The sequence below is a fragment of the Pinus tabuliformis genome, chromosome J (genome assembly GCF_031772625.1).
Source record: "Pinus tabuliformis cultivar Carrire ecotype Pingquan chromosome J, CPIR1, whole genome shotgun sequence".
Classification (NCBI taxonomy): Eukaryota; Viridiplantae; Streptophyta; class Pinopsida; order Pinales; family Pinaceae; genus Pinus; species Pinus tabuliformis.
In genome coordinates, this window is record NC_142295.1 from 1,195,549,772 (window position 1) to 1,195,573,700 (window position 23,929).

Sequence of the window (23,929 nt, forward strand, 5' to 3'; positions counted from 1 at the left end):
CATTCCAAGATCCTTCAAGACAATAATCATTACCAGGTAAATAATTGGATTTGAAAGCCTCTGCCTGCAAGTCTTGCCAATTATCATTTGCTTTTCTACTAGAGCACTTGAATGAATCAAGGGAGCTGGAAGACAGTTCAGCCTTACAATCGGGAAAAACTTTGCCTGGGATATCAGATACATTCTTGGTGCCCATAGTATGAGAGGACATAGCCTCTTTATCACGAGTAGGATGGCTACCTTGAGAGTCATTGTTGAATTTCAATGTACCTTCTTTTTGGTGAAGATCTCCAGAGATATCTCTCTTTGCAAAGGTGTCACTAGCTGAAGTGTGATCACAGTCAGTCGAGGCCATTTTCTGTCTTTGAGGATCCAAAATAGTAATCCTGCCTTCCAAGGCATCAGATACCTGGTAAGCATGCTCAGGATGCCTAATGTGACCATGTTGAAAATTGTCAGACTCGCTGCTGCTTATATTACTAGCCAGACTTTCTGCATTCCTATTCATTGACAACTTAACATTTGTCCAGTCATTTGCATCTTTCATATTATTTTCACCAAGCAAGTTGTTATAATTATCATAACTACCAATAAATTGAATCCCAACCACTGAGGCATTCCCAGGATCAGAAGCTTCATTGTCATTTGACTGGTTGCTACCACAATGACTCCCACAGTTCTGATTCTTTAACTCCATCTTCTCAAAGATGGAGATATTTTCACCAGCACCAGGAAATAAGACCTGCCTATTTTCACTACCCAGGCCTTTATTACCCTGATTAATAATTTCAGCAACAGGTGCCATGGATATCTGCTCAGAGCTTCCCTGACTACTTGTAGTCACTGATAGGTTACTACTATTTGTATGGCGTAGTAAAGTAGTGGTTTTATTGGCATAAAAAGATGTCACAGGTGCATTTGATAGTAAAGGCCTGAACATGTTTTGCGAACTTTGACGAACAACCTGCATGCACATAAATGAGTAAGAGTAATTTTGATATGAGACTTTTGAACCCATCACATTATATTTTTGGGTAAACCAGCCTCACACTTGCTGGTCTATAGTGACTGTTACAACACCCTTTACAAATAAAATATATAATCTATGCATCTGCATTAACAATGCCTAAGAGGACTGTTATAGACATTTTTGTGCCTAACAGCATGGAGCATGAAATGTCAATAATCTGAGGGATCCAAAGTCCCTAAACATGTTGTTCTTACCCCTAGAGGAACAAGGTCAGCAAACCACAACACTGAAAATCAGTTCTCCACCTGAAAACACTCAAAAACAAGCAGTTTCTGGATCATGTCAGCTACTCCACTGAGCATCTGCACTGAATGTCAACTGCTCCACTCTGTACCTGCGTTGAATGTCAAAACTAATGAAGGCTACCTGCACTGGGCGAGATTGGCCAAGTGGCACAGTCATTCTGCAAGGTGTCAACTGCCCAGGAAGCTTCCAAACTGACACTTGGGTCAAGGAATTCGCCTTATGATGAGTAAGAGGGTCTTGATCTCCAAGTGGAAGCAAGAATCTCCAAGTGGACTCAAGAACTGAAGATTAACTAAAGTGGGAGAGGACACTAGTCATCTTCATGCCAGTCTCAAGATGACTCATCCTTTCTCCAAAACCCTATATATAGAGCTCTCTCATGAGGTCTAGGGGGCTGGAATTTTGTGCAAGTAAGGAAGTGCTGTTGGTTTGTGTATAGAACTATTGGGTGATTGCTTGAAGGAGGTGAAGAGGAGATTTCTTTCTGCTGGGAGGTGTTGCTGGATTGGGCCTATTATGGTTGTAACTCTCTCAGAACTTTGCTTCTTCTATCAATAAAGTATTTGAGGTTCTTCTATATGCATATGTCTTTATGGTGAATAGATGCTTGTATATTTGATTTATGCTAATCCCTGAATCGATTATGGATGTATGCTTCTTGTAGTTTCCTTTTCTTGTGCTTTTACAGGATCTTTGTGTAGCTGGGTCGGTGAAAGAGCAAGGAGCTAGGAGCAAGCAACAAGGAGTGAAGACTGGATCTACTATTAAGCGCAAGATAACGGTTAGTAGATCATCCTTTTCTTCCCTCTCTCATCCCATAAAGAAGTAATCTTGAATAGCTTTTCATTCAGTTGTTGCTGAGGTACTATCACCCTTAGAGTGGGATAGGGTCATTCCGTATTGGATACTTTTCCCAACAACAAATTGGCGACTCCGCTGGGGATCGTATCTTGTTGGTTACTTGTGTTTTTTGCTATTCATTTTATAAACAAAGGGAGTACCGAATCGAACTGTGTTCGAATCTTTCGAATGCAAAGTAGAGGGCAGCTACTCTAGCTCAGTTTCTGGGCAAGTTTATAATTTGAAGAGCTGATCCACAAGGACTCTAATAAGCTCTTAGTGATAGCTTTTCATCCTCCTTGTCATTCCTTAGTGTGTCCTTGACTGATAGCTTCTGATTTGAGCAAAAACTGTGAATTTTTTAGCAATCTGTGACCCGGAAACCAAGAGGGACGAAAGTCTCGTTCTTCAGTGCAGGCTGTACAAAGGCTGTTTGCATTTCAGCGCAGTTCCCGAAGGGGCTACCTGCGCTGAAGGTCAAATAGGCAGTGTTCCACCTGCGCTGGACCAGTCCTGCCTTGTGCTGCTGGGGTTTCCTGCTGTGTCTTGCCTTGTTTTCACTCTTGTTTTTGCTGTTTGTTACCAGTCAGTAGGCCTATCTGAAACCAACTTTCCTTGTCACTATTCCGCCTCGGTTGTATAAAGAAACTGTGTTTGTTCTTTGTGTATTTCTTGTACATTTACAGTTTCCCATAACGAAAGTAAACTAGTCTTGTTGTGGCCTCTTAGATCTAGACCTTTGATAAAGTGTCGTTTTGATCTTAAGAGTTAGTTTATTTGCTGTTCATAGCTGATTGAACTTTTGCTTTCGTCATTTGGTTTGAGTTTGTATATTTCTAGTGTCGAAACAAGTAAATCTTAAGGTGTCTTTTGATTTTCGACAAACTTGTTTGCTTTCACTTGAAATTGAATTCAAAATTATACAACAGCTTTCTTTTTGTATTTCACCAACATTAAGAAAGAGAAAAGAAATACTTGCATTGTGCATGTGCATTATGACAGTTTGCATGTTGATTTAGGGAAAATGCATTAGTGTGTGCTCTATGATCTGTGTGAAAAGGTGTTATCTTTCTTTTCCCTTAGTAGTTAAGGTTTTCAAAGTTGAAAGATTGAAAAGCTTGCTTATCATCTTAGACTGCATTTAGGAGTGTTACTATACATCTTGTGGTGATCCATAAAGGCAAACTGCTAAACAAGTTCAACCTTAAAATAAATTGAATTTACATAACAACGCATTGAAACATAACGCAAACATCTAGAGGTCTAAGCTAGAGACGTGTTCCGGCGTCGTTAAACGTGATATCTTAGCGTTGAGTGGTTGGGTGATTCCTCCACGGTGAAGTGATAAGTATCAATACGGATTTGTGCTCCCACGTACCGTCGCGTATATATTGGGAGACCCCTATAGGATCAAAGCCTTTATCCATAGGAAACCGTGTCGGCCGCCCTACTGATTGCAATGCAGTGAACACAGCATTCACGAAGATCGACCACCCGTACCGTAAAACGTATTTTGTGGTTTTGCGAAAAGTTTGGCACACCCTCTTCCTAGAACTCCAGAGCAGTTTCTTTTGGCCTTTTTCAAACTCTATAACTGAAAAAGTCCATCCGAGCATTTGTCACTTCGGGCTCGTTAAAACATCGAAGGAGACTAGAGTCATCTTTAGCTTTTTCTCGACTCTTAAAAAGTGAAAAAGCAAGTTGTGTCTAAGCATCGTTATAAAATTTATTTTAAACGGAACATAATCACCTCCTATTCCCGCGTTGATCTTAAGTTGAGAGCATGGAACGCCCCAACCAAGGAACTCCACATGATGGAAATCCTAGTCCATTCTCCTCTTGGGGAGAAGTTGGTGCACCCCACATGGCCACATTGTCGCTTCCAGGACTGACAATTGGCCTGTCTATTTGGCTTTTCTCAACTAATGTAGTTCAGAACACCATGGTTCCTGAACAGTGGAGTCAACTGTTAGATCAGTCTAGAGCTGCCCACCAGCCTTCCACTTCTTATAACTCTTCCTCTAATCTTTCATCTTCACAAGGTGGGGCTGGCAAAAGCCAAGTTCCCATGGAGAAGAAGGAAAAGAAGAAGAAAGAGAAGAAGAAGAAGGAGCCTAAGGCGACTGGGGGCAAGCAAAAGACATCTAACAAAAACCCACACACAGCACAGACCAGGCCTAAATCGCCATGTGTCATATGTAGAGGAGACCACTTCCATAGAGATTGTCCTTGTATTCCCCGGATACTAAGGGACTAGTCCCCTCGTCTGCACAATTCGGGAGCATCAACCTCTAATAGCCATGTTGATTTCTTACCGTCAACCAGCGAAAGTGAAGGTTCAAGACGAAGAGGGGGAGCAAGATCCCCCTGCAGACTGTGCGAAGGCGGTCACGCCATCCACCGTTGTCCCTTCTTAGACGAAGCGAAGAGAGTTTTGGAAGATCGCCCGGTTTCACCGGTAATGCTTCCTCCTGGATACAAAAAACTCGTGCCAAGTCCTTCGTTGGTTGAAAATACAGCTGGCCTGCTCAAATGGTCAGCTGAAGCATCAGTCATTGAAAATGAACCTACTGAATCCAGACCAGACGAAAGTCTAAAGGTCGATACGGCAGTTAACCCGGTTCTTCCTTCAGAGATTTCATCCTCAAATGACACCGTCACTGAAGATTCATCTTCAAGTGACACCCTCACTGAAGAGAAAAAGGATGACACCATCCAGATTCTTTTCATCAACACAGATTCTGATGAGCATCAGGGCAATGCGCCCATTCCTTTATCACAGGAAGGAACATCGTCAGGGTCGTATCCAGCCGTGTATTCGGTCCCACCACCAAGCAACCTGGTTGTGTCCTTTGATTGGAACCAACTAGGCAGACCCCGGTTACCAGCCAATATACCATTCAGAATTATAGTCCAAATTTATAGAATGATAATGGCTGGAACTATCATTGATGAAGGGGCATCTGTGAGTATCCTTTCCTCTATTGCTTGGAAATCACTGGGTTCCCCGACGCTTTTGCCTGGGATGAGAAATCTCTCAGGTTTTGATAAAGGAACCAGTCGACCATTAGGGATTCTCCCCAATGTGCCTGTTACATTGAAAGGGAAGACCGTTCAAATGAACGTGATGGTCGTTCAAAGACCCTTGGATTATAACCTACTCCTTGGACGAGACTATATATATTGCATGGGAGCTATAGTCTCCTCACTCTTTAAAGTAATGTGTTTTCCACACGAAGGAAGAATGGTCAAGCTCGTAGACCAACTTTCATTTCCCGGATCACGCATCGCAAATAGTCAAATACCAACCCTCAATGGTCTATTTACTCAAGAAATGTCTCCACCCCCAGTCCTCCTTCCCGATGAGTGCGAGTGATTCGGAAAGATCGGGCTGGAACCCAGGGGGCATGCATCCTGGTCTGCTTCGGGCAGAGAAAACCTTGGGTATAAGATAGAATTTCCGCGGGAGAATATGACTAGTCCGTACCCTATCCGTGGATGGAAGAGGGGTTGTTCTAGAACAGGATTCTTTTGTCAAAGTTACGTGCTTGACGGAACAGGGTCATTCACCTTTGTCTAAACAGGTAGGCTACCAAAGAAAGGGATTCTCTTGCGGCAGCAAATTGTAACCCTCTTTGGGTAAAAGGCAAGCCTCACCCATTAAAACTAATGTTTTAAAGGATAAGTAGGGGCAGCCTCCAAAGAAAGAGATTCCTTTGCTACAACAAATAGTAACCATCTTTGAGTAGCCTAATGATAGACATCGCCAGAAAAAGAGTTTCACTTGCGGCAGCAAATAAAACCATTTTTTGGATAACCTGAAAGAGGCAAGCCTCACCCATCAAAACAAATGTTTTGAAGGATAAGTAGGGGCAGCCTTGAAATTGTAATTTATACCTGGGGGCATGCAAACCTTTTGGAGTGTAAGCAAAGAGCGGTCATTGATCGTTTCCTAACTTACATAAAGAAAGGATGGGGGGCAAAGGTCAAAATTTTCCAAATTAGGAGCATAGCTTCGTGAGATAAAGCTCCATAAAAAATAGCTATCTCACAAGAGACATTTCTTATCTTATGACTGGTATATCGAGCAGTTTTATCGTGGAATTTATGCTCGTTAAAAAATAGAAAAGCGAGATCCGAGCAGTTTTAGCGTCATAGTTCATGCTCGTTAAAAAATAAACATAAGCTTTTGAGCAGTGTTTTGGCGCATTCAAGCTCTTTAAAAAATGAACCCAGTACCGGTAAATAACCATTGTGATCGTAAATTTATTAGCCATAAAAGCCTTGGTCGTGTTTTGCACCTGCCACCTCCATTCCATTTGGCCTATTGTTCACCTCCATATGATTGTTTACCCATTTTGAGGAGCAGCTGCGAAAAGTGATTTCACATAGCCATCCTTGTGACACTGCCGTGATTGGAAAATTCCAACCTGTACCTGGAATCTGCTGCTATCCCTGTTTATCACTCGTTCCTCAAAAGACGAGTCTTCTTTGAGCTCTTTTCTCCTGACTCGTAAAACATGAAAAGTTTGCCGAGTTTTGGCCTTCCAGCTCGTTAAAAGGACCGGAAGAGCTATCCCTCCTCTAGATTTTAATCTTTTTGGACCCGAGGGATTATTACACAAAAAGATCGAGCACTTGTTTTGTTCGGCTCGTTAAAACTATCGAAAACTCATCCCTTCTGTATTGTTTTATACTTTTTCGGACTTAAGGGATTAGATGACGAAAAAGGAATTTTGGAGTTAACTTTATGTACCTTTTCAGACTCTCTAAAAATGAAAAGGACCGAGTTTTCCTTGTCGTTAGACTCGTTAAAATGATTAAATAGCGACAAACTTGTCTTTAGACGAGAACGAGTTTCCCTATCGCTAGGCTCGTTAAAACATAGCGATGGGCTTGCCCGAAGGGCAGGTTATAAAAGAAGCATATGTTATCCTCCTCAAGCTTGACAAAAGTAAAGAGGTACTGGTCAGAAATGACTGGGGAAAAATTGGGAGAACCTCAAAGCTTTAATGGTAGCAAGTCGCTCTTGAACATGACACTTTGTCCTCCGTATCACATCGGGTTGGGTTGTTTCATTCACCGGTCTCATCACCATGGTCCTCGCCAAACCATCCACATTTGGGGTAATGCTACCGATCCATCACATCAGTGTCGTTATATGTTCAAGAGATGTGTTCAGAAAGAGTCAACCGTGTCCCATCCACTGCCATACATCATCTTTCATCCACCCATGATCGCCACCCTGAGTCATATTTCACAGATTGTTTTCACCTCCACTAAAATCATTAGCTCCGTTCCGTGTCATTGATGCGGGATTCATTAAGGCCCTCCTTTAACGGATCGCTTCTTGTCGACTTCAGCTCATTATCCAAGAAGTCGATCTAGGAACAAAACCCCCAGTACTTTGAAGCTTGCATGCCTCAATGGCAAGTTTCTCACTTCCGGCGACAGGTATACATCAATGACCTTCGACTAGAAGATTTTGTGTGGTGTTCGACGCCAAGTCCTTTATTCACACCACGTGAATTGTACTGCAGTACCTTGAGGGTCATTGTCATTATTGGTGATTCCTCTCGCGCTTGTTAACGGTTTACATTATTGACCGGTAATCAAGCGATGTCTTTCCATGTTCGACTTCAGCGCAATTCTCACATGGATCGACTTGTACTTAGAGTGAAGATCGAATGAGATTGAAGACCCCGGATCTAGTTTCACCCATCCGGGCTACGATATATATTCAGGAAATATAAAGACATTTGATATGTACATTATTGCAGCAGATGATCATCCTACTCAAAGGATGATAATTTCAGCAGAGAATTATCAGTCTATCATCAGACGGTCGTCTGTTATATGTACCAAAATGAATTTATAAAGCTGAGCATGGGAATGCCCGCCTCAGCTAGATCATGAAAGCAGAATGAAAAATAATGTATTGTATTTTACTACAGGGCACCTCTCAGCGATTGAATGAACTTCGGATCCTCCTGATAAAGCATTTCACCCGATAAACGACCTCATACTTGAGGGGGCAACTGTTATAGACATTTTTGTGCCTAATAGCATGGAGCATGAAATGTCAATAATCTGAGGGATCCAAAGTCCCTAAACATGTTGTTCTTACCCCTAGAGGAACAAGGTCAGCAAACCACAGCACTGAAAATCAGTTCTCCACCTGAAAACACTAAAAAACAAGCAGTTTCTGGATCATGTCAGCTGCTCCACTGAGCATCTGCGCTGAATGTCAACTGCTCCACTCTGTACCTGCGCTGAATGTCAAAACTAATGAAGGCTACCTACGCTGGGCGAGATTGGCCAAGTGGCACAGTCATTCTGCAAGGTGTCAACTGCCCAGGAAGCTTCCAAACTGACACTTGGGCCAAGGAATTCGCCTTGTGATGAGTAAGAGGGTCTTGATCTCCAAGTGGAAGCAAGAATCTCCAAGTGGACTCAAGAACTGAAGATTAACTAAAGTGGGAGAGGACACTAGTCAGCTTCATGCCAGTCTCAAGATGACTCATCCTTTCTCCAAAACCCTATATATAGAGCTCTCTCATGAGGTCTAGGAGGCTAGAATTTTGTGCAAGTAAGGAAGTGCTGTTGGTTTGTGTATAGAACTATTGGGTGATTGCTTGAAGGAGGTGAAGAGGAGATTTCTTTCTGCTGGGAGGTGTTGCTGGATTGGGCCTATTATGGTTGTAACTCTCTCAGAACTTTGCTTCTTCTATCAATAAAGTATTTGAGGTTCTTCTATATGAATGTGTCTTTATGGTGAATAGATGCTTGTATATTTGATTTATGCTAATCCCTGAATCGATTATGGATGTATGCTTCTTGTAGTTTCCTTTTCTTGTGCTTTTACAGGATCTTTGTGTAGCTGGGCCGGTGAAAGAGCAAGGATCTAGGAGCAAGCAGCAAGGAGTGAAGACTGGATCGACTATTAAGCACAAGATAACGGTTAGTAGATCATCCTTTTCTTCCCTCTCTCATCCCATAAAGAAGTAATCTTGAATAGCTTTGCATTCAGTTGTTGCTAAGGTACTATCACCCTTAGAGTGGGATAGGGTCATTCTGTATTGGATACTTTTCCCAACAACAAGGACTAGCTTTACTATTCTCTATAGATCTAACAAAATGGACGGATGTTTAGCTCCAGAAATCTATCTAGAATATGAATAACTATGGAAAACTGCATTCAAACATACTAAAATGTAATCTGAAGTGTCTCAACTATTTATCCAAATTGTAAACCATTAAAGCCATGACTTACTGAAAAAGGATTCAAATCTCATGATCCACAATCCACAGATCATATAAACAGCTAAGGAAACAGTCAACTGCTCCATAAACACAATCCTGCAATCCTCTTGGACAAGATGAAGCCAGGACTGTAATATTTTCTTGGTACATAACTTAATTTGCATTTGCCAGAATAGGTCAGGATACTTCAGGATATATCTGAGAGGACATTAGACTCTAGTTGGTCATGAAAATCTATATGACAAAACTCCCAAGACAGATTATCTGAAAACGAATATCTGAATATAACCACCAAGCCTTTCTGAAGGCATGGAGTTTTGGTCCCTAAATCTCAACCAAATGGCAGCAAAATTAGTCCTTGAATTTCAACAGAATCTTTGGCCAGGCTCATTATTTTTATACTGTGATTCTAACTTCAGTCATCTTAAGTTTTCTAACTGAAGTGTTGTAACCGATTCAACAGAGAAAACCAGAAGAGGGAAAGAAGCAGGGGGGACAATGAAAAGGAAATGAGATCACCTTGGAGACGTTGGGCACCACAGAACGAAGCTTTAACAGGCGATAATTGACCTTCTTCCTCCGCCTCCTCTCTACCATAAGATTCTTAGCAGGCAACCCATTCTTCCTTCCACTACCAACACTTGTAGCATTAGCATACCCATTATTGTTATTATTATTAGCAGCACAAGGAGCATCAGCCTCCCTTTACCTGGCAGTGACAACTATATGGAAATATACAAAATTATTATGGCGCATCAGCCTCCCTTTGTCTCATGATCAAACCTGATCAAACTTGCCAACACTGAGAAAATTTGACATATGACCACGTTTATCATTTTGATAGATAAGACTAGTATTATTTTGTCTTTTTATAACTGGAGTCATATGTGGTGTCTTCCCTGAAATTTTCTAGAGCCTCTTACTCTTTGCCTTTGTCAAGTAATTCCAAAGTCCAAGTCATGTAACTAAGGCATTGAAAAGCCTTGTGATATTTGCCGACAAGAATGAAAAATGATAATGCTGCTCTTTGTTCAGAGTCGGCCAGATTGAGCAATTATAATTATGCTGCTCATCAACAAGGGAAAATTGTAGTGGGACAGAGTCTTACACTCCTAATTCAAGAAGAACAAATTGTGGAAAAATGCATGGAAAACTGTTTTGGACCAGATTAACGTATCCTCTTTATCTCTTAACCTGATGGAACTCTGTTGTAGTCTCTAAATATAGGAATTCCACCTTAGAGCCCTTATCCCCTTGCAGACTTGGACTGTTAGCGTTTTTCTATCCCTGATGCCATAGAGAGGATGAGGTAGCATCTGCAGCATCAGCGAAATAGTAATTCCTTCCAAATATTTTGAAACTTGCAGGCATGTTAGTGCACTTTCAATCGTTAGGTGAAAATATGATCTCCGTCTTCAGTGTAGCTTACACAACAGTTAGTGGGCAATGGAATAACAAGATGTACCTTTGCTGTTCAGTATGCCAATCAGGGCTTTGAGTTTTAGTTTTTGTGTTCAATGCAATTATGAGTGCAACTTCTCTATGATCACCTCTATACAGGCCACTCAACCTAACTAATCTGGTCTAACAATCCTTCTCCATGAAATTCATAGAAACACATAGAAATTGAAACTCTCTGCTATCAAATACTGGGCACAAAGAAACTGAATCAATAAAGCTTCCAACCATTGAAACAGGGTAATGGGCAAAACAATTTTATAAGAAGCCTCAAGGGTTCAAAAATAAGAATGTTGGGAAATGATGATGCTTTACAGGATGGTATTTATGACACACCATAATACACTATAATTCTCCAACCTTAGTGTAATGGTACCTTTGTGAGGGGACTAATATACAGAAATGTTTGAGAATAATGAAGCAATATGTTCACTGTGATCTGAATTAATCTATTCACACATCCCAAAATAAGGGAATCTGTTCTTACTATCAACAGACACACCAAAGAATGATGTGAATTAGTCTATGATCAGAATTATTCCTATTCACACATCCAAAAATAAGGGAATTGCATACAATATTCACTTCCTTGAGTATCATTTATTTTAAAACTCATAGATGTATTTGGGTCCTATAATGAGCATTTCATCTATATAACGTGGTGATTGCTAAATGTGCTTTTTGCAGAATAGTTGCCAGTATTAAAAGTGATGCAGTGTAAATGAACACAAATTATCTGCTTTTTTTAATTATATATGATTGAAAAACATGTTGAGTATTAGGAAATAGATAATTGTCTACTTGTTTAACATGAATTTATTGTTATTTGTTTTTCAAGTTTTTGAAGTGTAAAAAATGGTGCAAAAGTGGCATTTATGCATTGAAGTGTCTTGCTTTCCAAATCCAGGTCGAGCAGTTATTAAATTCGTCCTTTACAATATGGCAACAAATCATTTATTTCACGGAAAGAGAGAAGTGCCTGGAATGACGACAAACAATGAGGCATATTACATTGCCCTTGTTGAAGGGTTAAAAGAGGCAAAACAACATGATGTCAATGATATTGAAGTCTTCACCAACTCGGAGTTGATATGTAATTAGATGAAAGGCATCTATCGGGTTCGGAAGGACAATTTATAACCTCTTCATAAGGAAGCAATAAATTGGAGTTGTCAATTTCAACATTTTACCATCAATCACTCTGCAGATATTGAAAAGATGTCCACTGATATAATGTCCAGAGCATTTTTAAGAACATATGTAGATGCCAAATATGACATAGGATCACCATCCACTGCAACAGAAATCATTGATCACCATCAATATAAATCCCCATTGTGTGAATGGGTTGTTGTTATCATTTTTCTGGGGTCTATCATAGCATGGTTCTTTCACTAAAGAAGAACCTATTAATATTTTATTTTTCCCCAACATGCAATCATTACAGTTTTTTGTATGGGAGACAAATTTATGGACAAATGTAATATATTCCATGTACATGGACAACTGTATTTTGACAAAAGTAACTGGTTCATGATTTTCTGATTATCATCAATAAATTATGATGTTGTCTGATCCTCCCAAACACCTTCTCAGATCTTTGTTTCTGGAGAGATATTGATATGCTATGTGATTTGTTAGTTGGTTGTTGATCAGTGATGAAAGGTTTCTTTACGTATGTGTCCTCCTCATCCAATAGATAATAGATAGTTGTCTACTTGGGGTGGGAAATCTTGAATGGTATGTCAATGAGGTTTATGCATGCTCCCTCTTCAATTTGTCTCATCTCTTATAGTGAAAATATAGACATCCTTGTTTTAGGCACTGTTTCTATCCTTTAATTGTTGTTATCAATTTATAGGAAAAGTGCATGGTAGATGAGGTAACCAGTTTTAGACTAGTGTGCATTAGTCTAGGAGTGAGGCTCTCTATTCTAGGAAACTTCTGAAAGCACCTTGGGCGCACTTTTCTAGAAGTGAATTAGGGATTTACTAAGCCAATTGCATAAAAGGGATTTACTTCCAATTTGCTTGAATGAGGGGGGAAGATCAGTTTTTTTCACTGGAAAGATTAGAGTGAAGTTGCAGGATCAAGTTATGTCAAAGCTAGAAGCTAATACAAGAATATTTAGCAAGATATTATAGTTCATTATGATGTCACTAGCTCAGATTTGAACTTGGGTAGGGAAAATAAATCCTGAGTTAGAAAGACAGTGGTCATTCCATCCAACAGCTAGAGATACCCCAATTAGTATTACTCCTTATTGTGATAGAAAACAAGATTTCCAAAGTCTTCCAACCCGATTATTTTGCACTGACTATTCATTTCATCAGAACATACAATGCTTAATTTCAAGAATTATGATGTGTTTATATGCAATTTAAGTCTAGAAACACACTGTATTTAAATTTTTAACACGGTCTTCAGAAATTTGATCTGCAATTATCTTCGACAATATGAAGATCCATTGAATATATAAGAAAAAATAAGAATATGATAAGAGAATTTCATAGGAAGAGTGTGTTAATGGATTGATCCTTGTTACTCGAAGGAAACACACCATAAGAAAGGAAACCATTATGGCAGATATAAAACATGTAGGCTACCACTGGAAAGATTAGAGTGAAGTTGCAGGATCAAGTTATGTCAAAGCTAGAAGCTAATACACGAATATTTAGCAAGATATTATAGTTCATTATGATGTCACTAGCTCAGATTTGAACTTGGGTAGGGAAAATAAATCCTGAGTTAGAAAGACAGTGGTCATTCCATCCAACAGCTAGAGATACCCCAATTAGTATTACTCCTTATTGTGATAGAAAACAAGATTTCCAAAGTCTTCCAACTCGGTTATTTTGCGCTGACTATTCATTTCATCAGATCATACAATGCTTAATTTCAAGAATTATGATGTGTTTATATGCAATTTAAGTCTAGAAACACACTGTATTTAAATTTTTAACACGGTCTTCAGAAATTTGATCTGCAATTATCTTCGACAATATGAAGATCCATTGAATATATAAGAAAAAATAAGAATATGATAAGAGAATTTCATAGGAAGAGTGTGTTAATGGATTGATCCTTGTTACTCGGAGGAAACACACCATAAGAAAGGAAACCATTATGGCAGATATAAAACATGTAGGCTACCACTGGAAAGATTAGAGTGAAGTTGCAGGATCAAGTTATGTCAAAGCTAGAAGCTAATACAAGAATATTTAGCAAGATATTATAGTTCATTATGATGTCACTAGCTCATATTTGAACTTGGGTAGGGAAAATAAATCCTGAGTTAGAAAGACAGTGGTCATTCCATCCAACAGCTAGAGATACCCCAATTAGTATTACTCCTTATTGTGATAGAAAACAAGATTTCCAAAGTCTTCCAACCCGATTATTTTGCACTGACTATTCATTTCATCAGAACATACAATGCTTAATTTCAAGAATTATGATGTGTTTATATGCAATTTAAGTCTAGAAACACACTGTGTTTAAATTTTTAACACGGTCTTCAGAAATTTGATCTGCAATTATATTCGACAATATGAAGATCCATTAAATATATAAGAAAAAATAAGAATATGATAAGAAAATTTCATAGGAAGAGTGTGTTAATGGATTGATCCTTGTTACTCGGAGGAAACACACCATAAGAAAGGAAACCATTATGGCAAATATAAAACATGTAGGCTACCACTGGAAAGATTAGAGTGAAGTTGCAGGATCAAGTTATGTCAGAGCTAGAAGCTAATACAAGAATATTTAGCAAGATATTATAGTTCATTATGATGTCACTAGCTCAGGTTTGAACTTGGGTAGGGAAAATAAATCCTGAGTTAGAAAGACAGTGGTCATTCCATCCAACAGCTAGAGATACCCCAATTAGTATTACTCCTTATTGTGATAGAAAACAAGATTTCCAAAGTCTTCCAACCCGATTATTTTTCACTGACTATTCATTTCATCAGAACATACAATGCTTAATTTCAAGAATTATGATGTGTTTATATGCAATTTAAGTCTAGAAACACACTGTATTTAAATTTTTAACACGGTCTTCAGAAATTTGATCTGCAATTATCTTCGACAATATGAAGATCCATTGAATATAAAAGAAAAAATAAGAATATGATAAGAGAATTTCATAGGAAGAGTGTGTTAATGGATTGATCCTTGTTACTCGGAGGAAACACACCATAAGAAAGGAAACCATTATGGCAGATATAAAACATGTAGGCTACCACTGGAAAGATTAGAGTGAAGTTGCAGGATCAAGTTATGTCAAAGCTAGAAGCTAATACAAGAATATTTAGCAAGATATTATAGTTCATTATGATGTCACTAGCTCAGATTTGAACTTGGGTAGGGAAAATAAATCCTGAGTTAGAAAGACAGTGGTCATTCCATCCAACATCTAGAGATACCCCAATTAGTATTACTCCTTATTGTGATAGAAAACAAGATTTCCAAAGTCTTCCAACCCGATTATTTTGCACTGACTATTCATTTCATCAGAACATACAATGCTTAATTTTAAGAATTATGATGTGTTTATATGCAATTTAAGTCTAGAAACACACTGTATTTAAATTTTTAACACGGTCTTCAGAAATTTGATCTGCAATTATCTTCGACAATATGAAGATCCATTGAATATATAAGAAAAAATAAGAATATGATAAGAGAATTTCATAGGAAGAGTGTGTTAATGGATTGATCCTTGTTACTCGGAGGAAACACACCATAAGAAAGGAAACCATTATGGCAAATATAAAACATGTAGGCTACCACTGGAAAGATTAGAGTGAAGTTGCACGATCAAGTTATGTCAAAGCTAGAAGCTAATACAAGAATATTTAGCAAGATATTATAGTTCATTATGATGTCACTAGCTCAGATTTGAACTTGGGTAGGGAAAATAAATCCTGAGTTAGAAAGACAGTGGTCATTCCATCCAACAGCTAGAGATACCCCAATTAACATCTCCACAAATAAATAATTTACATACTTAAGGCTCTACTTCTTTTCATAAGATTTGAATCAATAACTTAATGAAACTAAACCTTACATCAACATACTGATTTATTTTTCACTGTAATGAGTATCTAGTTGATTGCTTAGAGGTTTGTTGTGCTTGTGTGATGAATTACCCTTCTGGTTACTTGCTTATGGTGGTCAGCAACTCTTTTCTATGTTATGGTCTAGTTTCAAGACTTAATTTGTAGAATATTTTAATTTTAATATTTTTAAAGCAAATACTTGAGAACACATAAGGCCAAATTTGGGGTCCCTGGGCTGACTAAGGTCTCGACTCACAAGTGTGCGCTTTTCCCTCAGGTTTATATTTTAAATAATATTATTTGATTCAGTGATTATTGGCCTCTTTACATCACTTGAAACTGTAAACATAATTGAAAAAACCAAGCATCCATTATATATATACGCATATACATATGGAGTTTTAAATGTCAAATGATGACCATTGCAGTGAATATGTACAAGTACCATTGGATAGAAATCTCTACTATAATACATGTAGGCTACCATGGGTATATAAACAAATATGTCAAAAATATCAATTTCCTAGCTACAACACTTCACAAGGCATAGATTTCTTGTGATAAATTTCTGCATACATAGCTTTGTTAATCTGTAATACAGTTCCATCCTCTACTGGTAATGTAATCATCTCTAGGAGTTCATCCAATGATTTGATACGGGGTTGTCCCTCGACAGCAGGTAGGGCCAATATTCCTTGCAATGGCTGCAATACATTTCCATCCTCTACTGGTAATGTAATCATCTTTGGGAGTTGATCCAATGATTGGATTGTGGGTTGTTCCTCGACAGCAGGTAGGGCCAATATTCCCTGCAATGGCTGAGACAGAACTGGTATGAAGTGACCATCATATATAACATGTTCTTCAATATAATATGCATGCTAAAAATCAAGTGTTTGGATAAACTCATGAGCAGTTTGGGTTACAAGGTTAATAGGAAAAGAAACAACTTGGCATGGTAAATCCTGGGCACTGCTTCTCAGTCATTTCCAACCACCTTGCCAATCACTTGCAGAATTCACACAAATTTTACAGTCGGATAGAATTTTCTTACTTCATTTAGGGTACATCACCCTTAAGCAAGTATGCCAACTTGTATAATCATCAAATCTCTGTACATATATTGGATTAATGCTTATGTAAGTGCTAAATAAGCTTACTGAGTGGACTGTAATTTGACCACTCTCAGAATATTGAAGGACTTTGATATTGTTGTAATGCTATCATCAATTTCAATGCTGAACAGGGGTTTGTCAAATCTTATAAGTTTTTGCATTAAGATGAATCACATCAGTTCCTCATTTTCCGAATAAGTTAGATAAAAATGTCATAGTGCACAATGAAGCAGTGTCAAGTTAGTGGTTTAGCTCATTAATTGACAAGAGGAGGGATCATCTACAGCACAAATGAATGAGGAAGGCATCAAAAGCATGGACAGCACCATGATTTCTTATGTAAAGGAGACAAATGTGTTGCTTGTTATGGACATATTTTTTATTTGTGTACTTTATAAAACTAGAAACTTGTGTTTATGTAAGCATTGAACGTTATAGAGTATGGACAGGATGTAACCTCTGCTCACTATTTTTCTGAAGGCATATGAGGTTGGTTGTGCTTGTGTGATGCATTACCCTTCTGGTTACTTGCTTATGGTGGCCAGCAACTCTTTTCTATGTTTTGGTCTAGTTTCAAGACTTCACTGATTTGAGTGCTATGAAAACCAAGGCCAGTTCTCGACAATGGAGCACCACACTCATCAAAACAGTACTAAGCATATCCAGTTCTGTTTCTAGTGGTTCAATTTGTTGGCTTTGAGATGCCAAGACAATGCTCTGTACATGAATGGCTACAACCAGCCTCTGTAGGTGATGTCCACTAGAAACAAATCTACAACCTAGTCAATGCCCCTGGATTCCTTGCATGTGTTCAAGCCCAGTGGGAACAATGCACCAGTTTAAACAATTTCTGAGTTGGGAAACAAGGCATGAAGGTGAGAATGTTCACATTCTGAATTGAGGGACCCAATGATCATCAATATTCAAAGTCGGTTACCTCCCAAATCTTAAACCTCTCCCACAACAGCCCAGCATGCATCTTACTATCTTGGCTGGAAAGACACTTTAAAGCCAATTCTCTGTCAATTAACATCTCCACAAATAAATAATTTACATACTTAAGGCTCTACTTCTTTTCATAAGATTTGAATCAATAACTTAATGAAACTAAACCTTACATCAACATACTGATTTATTTTTCACTGTAATGAGTATCTAGTTGATTGCTTAGAGGTTTGTTGTGCTTGTGTGATGCATTACCCTTCTGGTTACTTGCTTATGGTGGCCAGCAACTCTTTTCTATGTTCTGGTCTAGTTTCAAGACTTAATTTGTAGAATATTTTAATTTTAATATTTTTAAAGCAAATACTTGAGAACACATAAGGCCAAATTTGGGGTCCCTGGGCTGACTAAGGTCTCGACTCACAAGTGTGCACTTTTCCCTCAGGTTTATATTTTAAATAATATTATTTGATTCAGTGATTATTGTCCTCTTTACATCACTTGAAACTGTAAACATAATTGAAAAAACCAAGCATCCATTATATATATACGCATATACATATGGAGTTTTAAATGTCAAATGATGACCATTGCAGTGAATATGTGAAAGTACCATTGGATAGCAATCTCTACTATAAAACATGTAGGCTACCATGGGTATATAAACAAATATGTCAAAAATATCAATTTCCTAGCTACAACACTTCACAAGGCATAGATTTCTTGTGATAAATTTCTGCATTCATAGCTTTGTTAATCTATAATACAGTTCCATCCTCTACTGGTAATGTAATCATCTCTGGGAGTTCATCCAATGATTTGATACTGGGTTGTCCCTCGACAACAGGTAGGGCCAATATTCCTTGCAATGGGTGCAATACATTTCCATCCTCTATTGGTAATGTAATCATCTTTGGGAGTTGATCCAATGATTGGATTGTGGGTTGTTCCTCGACAGCAGGTAGGGCCAATATTCCCTGCAATGGCTGAGATAGAACTAGCATGAAGTGACCATCATATATAACATGTTCTTCAATACAATATGCATGCTAAAAATCAAGTGTTTGGATAAACTCATGAGCAGTTTGGGTTACAAGGTTAATAGGAAAAGAAACAACTTGGCATGGTAAATCCTGGGCACTGCTTCTCAGTCATTTCCAACCACCTTGCCAATCACTTGCAAAATTCACACAAATTTTACAGTCGGATAGAATTTTCTTACTTCATTTAGGGTACATCACCCTTAAGCAAGTATGCCAACCTGTATAATCATCAAATCTCTGTAGATATATTGGATTAATGCTTATGTAAGTGCTAAATAAGCTTACTGAGTGGACTGTAATTTGACCACTCTCAGAATATTGAAGGACTTTGATATCGCTGTAATGCTATCATCAATTTCAATGCTGAACATGGGTTTTTTCGAATCTTATAAGTTTTTGCATTAATATGAATCACATCAGTTCCTCATTTTCCGAATAAGTTAGATAAAAATGTCATAGTGCACAATGAAGCAGTGTCAACTTAGTGGTTTAGCTCATTAATTGACAAGAGGAGGGATCATCTACAGCACAAATGAATGAGGAAGGCATCAAAAGCATGGACAACACCATGATTTCTTATGTAAAGGAGACAAATGTGTTGCTTGGTATGGACATATTTTTTATTTGTGTACTTTATAAAACTACAAACTTGTATTTATGTAAGCATTGAACGTTATAGAGTATGGACAGGATGTAACCTCTGCTCACTATTTTTCTGAAGGCATATGAGGTTGGTTGTGCTTGTGTGATGCATTACCCTTCTGGTTACTTGCTTATGGTGGCCAGCAACTCTTTTCTATGTTCTGGTCTAGTTTCAAGACTTCACTGATTTGAGTGCTATGAAAACCAAGGCCAGTTCTCGACAATGGAGCACCCCACTCATCAAAACAGTTCTAAGCATATCCAGTTCTGTTTCTAGTGGTTCAATTTGTTGGCTTTGAGATGCCAAGACAATGCTCTGTACATGAATGGCTACAACCAGCCTCTGTAGGTGATGTCCACTAGCAACAAATCTACAACCTAGTCAATGCCCCTGGATTCCTTGCATGTGTTCAATCCCAGTGGTTGGTTGTGCAGTTGGTAACAGAGTTCATAATTGAAGCATTAGAATAACTAAGAATGCAAGTTTCATGTTGACTTGGTTCAAAAGCAACAGGTTCAGAAAACTGCACATCAAGATGCTATAAACCCAAGAGCTTCTTTCTTAAATATGAACACCATAAATAAAATTAGATTTGTTTTGATCATATAACAGATCTAACATTTGAGAATATATTTGAAGAAGAATTTAGATTGATGTCTAAAACACTAATTCATTCCCAAATTGTGGTGTGTATACAACATTGTTACAGCTTAGTCTGTAGTATTAGACCAATTACGTGAGAAAATACAGAAACATTGCAATAACAAGAACCGACAATTTAATTTGTTGAACAATTATAGAGCCATGTGAATTAACTTGACATTCCATGTCAAAGTTCAAAATTTCATGAAACTTCGGGAGAGTAGTGGCATATAATTGAACTTTTACTTTTGCATTGATGAGAGCTCAAACATTCCTCGGTGCTCATCAGACACCCATATTTTTAATATTGCACTGATGAAGGCTCAAACTTTCCTCAAATTTTGCAGGCACCCATGTTCTCAATGTACCTAGAGCCTTCTAAAACAACACAACATTCCATGTCAAAACACAAAGTTTCATGAACTTTAAGAGAACAGATTATGGAAAAGGTATTTTTATAACAACATAACAATGGAAAAACATAAATATACTTATCATATGATAAAGGGCCACTTGACGACGCCGTAATAACCTAGCTTATCTATTCTTTGTGCATACCTCATTGATTCCCACTAGAGTTGAAGTCCTTCTGTAGATGATCAGTCATGGTAGAAGATGATGCTTCTCCACTTATTCTATAGTTACCTAGAAAAATGTCAAACGTTAGCGCAAAGAAATTTTCTAGAGCATCAAGGTATATGTGCACACACAATGAAAGAGTGTCAAATGTACCTAGCATGGCAAGTAAGGTTGGATGGTCTTGCATCTCCCTTTGGTCTTGGGTTATCACCATGGTTGGGGATTGTTGCATTGTTGTAAAAATAAACATACCACATGTTAAAGAATAGTGATGATTAAATACTTAAATCTAAAATCACGACTCTATTCAACACATGAAACTAACCTGGAACCATAGAGACGACATTATTTGATCGATGACGTCCTCGCTTATTGAGGTATTGAAACTCAAATGGTTCATATTCTGATGGATCAACATTTAAATCAATTTCCAAACCATTGTTTTTTTTGCTGCTTCTTCTTTTCTTTGTGGGGCTAAGGAAACTCTTCTTCCTCTTCAAAGATGGATCAAGAGATTCCAATCCAGGTGTGAAGACAAAATCAGTAACGTGCAAATTATTGGTTTCATCCAACATTTTTTTAAGCATATCAGTCAATTGGATTGTCTTCGCCAAAGTAGTAGGAGGGTTATCTAAAATGATATGGGTATAGCTAAAAAACTCCTCCCTTGCCAAATGAAGTGCCTCGACATCTGCGTCAACAACATTTGTGGCCATAAGAGTAGCATCGACATATTCATCATGGTTTTGAGGCTCTATATTGATCTCAGGTGGGTCATTGCATATGTTATCCTCTGCATGCTGATGAAGCAATGGATTTGAATTATCCGATTGGAAATACAACCAATTAACCTTTATGGCATGCTTGCAAATGTTTCCACAGATAGATGATGGACATTCACACATTATAAAATCCTTACGATACCAGGTGACAAGGTATTTTTTATCTCGATCTGTCTGACTTCTCACCCAATAAGCACGTGTTATGTTCTCATGAGGACAACAATCAGTATCCATAATTTTTCTTTCTCGTTCCACTGATGATTCTAGCTACTTTTCTCTCTTGTAGTTGTTTAGGAATCCTTCTTCTTTTAAGATTTCCTTGAACCGATAACAAGGTTCAATTGTTGTTAGTAGCATATGCAATAACCAATCCATCCTCTGGGCACATTTTTTCCTTCTATCAGATAGAAATGTTGTTTTTAGGTAACAATGGTATGACTCAACAGCATTATTGGTCTCCTGATTTGCATGAGGAAACTCCCGACAACCTTTCACCCACATACCTAATTGAAAATAGAACGATGTCAGTCTCTCTCTATCACCTTTATAAAAGAAAAAAATACATATAATATGAAAAAAACGTTTACTTACGAATCTTATCTCCAATGACCCAATTCTTGTTGAAATAGTCTAAGAACTTCTCTTCATCTGCAAACTTGATAAAAAATTGATTGATTGTATCTTCCACTTCATAATTGAGAGTGTGTTTCATGATGAAACCTAACTCATTGAACATCTCTTTGGATTTTATGGAACTAGTGGCCAATCAATTGACATTTTTCAACCAAGCCCTCCGTACATGCCAAACGCATAAGATCACATCACAACCTGTGATCCTCCTGCCATATTCAATGCATTTTAGTGTGATATTTTTAGAAAAATTGCAAGTTTGGTTATATCATGACAATGTTAAAGTTACCTCAAGGCACTGATTTCAGCCAGTGCATCATCAACCATGAAAGCATTGACTTTCCAATCAGGACGGGTTTGGAAACACTTGCGCATGAGATGCTCCAGCCATATTGCAATATCATCTGATGTGTTTCGTGATGCCACGACCCATGCAACAGGCACCCCGCTTTGTTTTTCATCAAATGCCACGAGTGTATACAACTGATACTGTCATTTTGAACATTACATAAATTCAAATACAAGTTATTAATCATTTTGAATGGATACAACTTAAATAAATATATTCAATAAATCATTGGCATCTGACTTACCCCATATTTGTTTGTGTTAAATGTTGAATCCATGGCTATTAAGCTATTGTGCGATAGCTTGACCATTGTCTCCAACATCCACTTTGTTTGAATCCCTATTATAAAAGGGACCTCCACACCATTGGGCTTTTGGTAAAAGAAAAAATCTTGTCGATGCTTTTGATACCAAAGGTTTACACTCATTTCATCCTTTTTGTGAAGTTGATAATTTCCCTTCGCCAACCTATTATAAATGTTTACAATATCTTTCCTGCATAAGAAGAAATCTCTATCTCGAGCTGCCACATCGATGTCAACATGTCTCTTAATGTGGCTTCTATACACTACATCAATAGGCACTCCCAAAAAGAAACAACTCTCTACATATGAAACAATGTCCCTCGAAAGCTTTGGCCTAAGCAAGGCCCTGGTCTCACCTGAAGTGTCACATTGACCATGAGAAGCCCAACCTTCCCCATCTTCATGTTCATATGTATTGAAAGTTAATATTACTCTATCAGGAATTTCATGCATAACTTTCACAATAAAGTGGCATTGGCAACCCCTCTTCTGCACAAATGAGGTCCTTCGTTTAGCTGAAAGATTTCCTCTTTTGTCCTCTGGGCCAAATGAACAATAATAACTAAACCAAAAATTTCAATTGTTAGTACATACAAAGAAAGATAACCGTGGTTTCAAAAGATGTAAACAATATATATTTTAAATACTCACATATCATATTGCAATGCAGCAGTAGATCTTTCTTTTGGTTTACCCTTTGTTTTTCGTACGAATTTACATGGAGCAATATGATTTTCTTCCTCTCCTTTTATAAATTCAGCAACTCGTCGTAACGGGATTACAACAACACGATCAATACCATTGTTTTTTGTATTTATTTCTGTCCAAACCAAGTCTTTATTAGAGAAAGTAATTTTGTCTTTGAGGTCTTGCACCTCAAGATCCATGATATATTGCCATTTCTTTCGCTTGCCCATTTTGAACTAATCTGGTCAAACAACATGCAAGGACATCAAAACCAAAATTTTGATCTTAGCAAGTTATTCAACATATATAT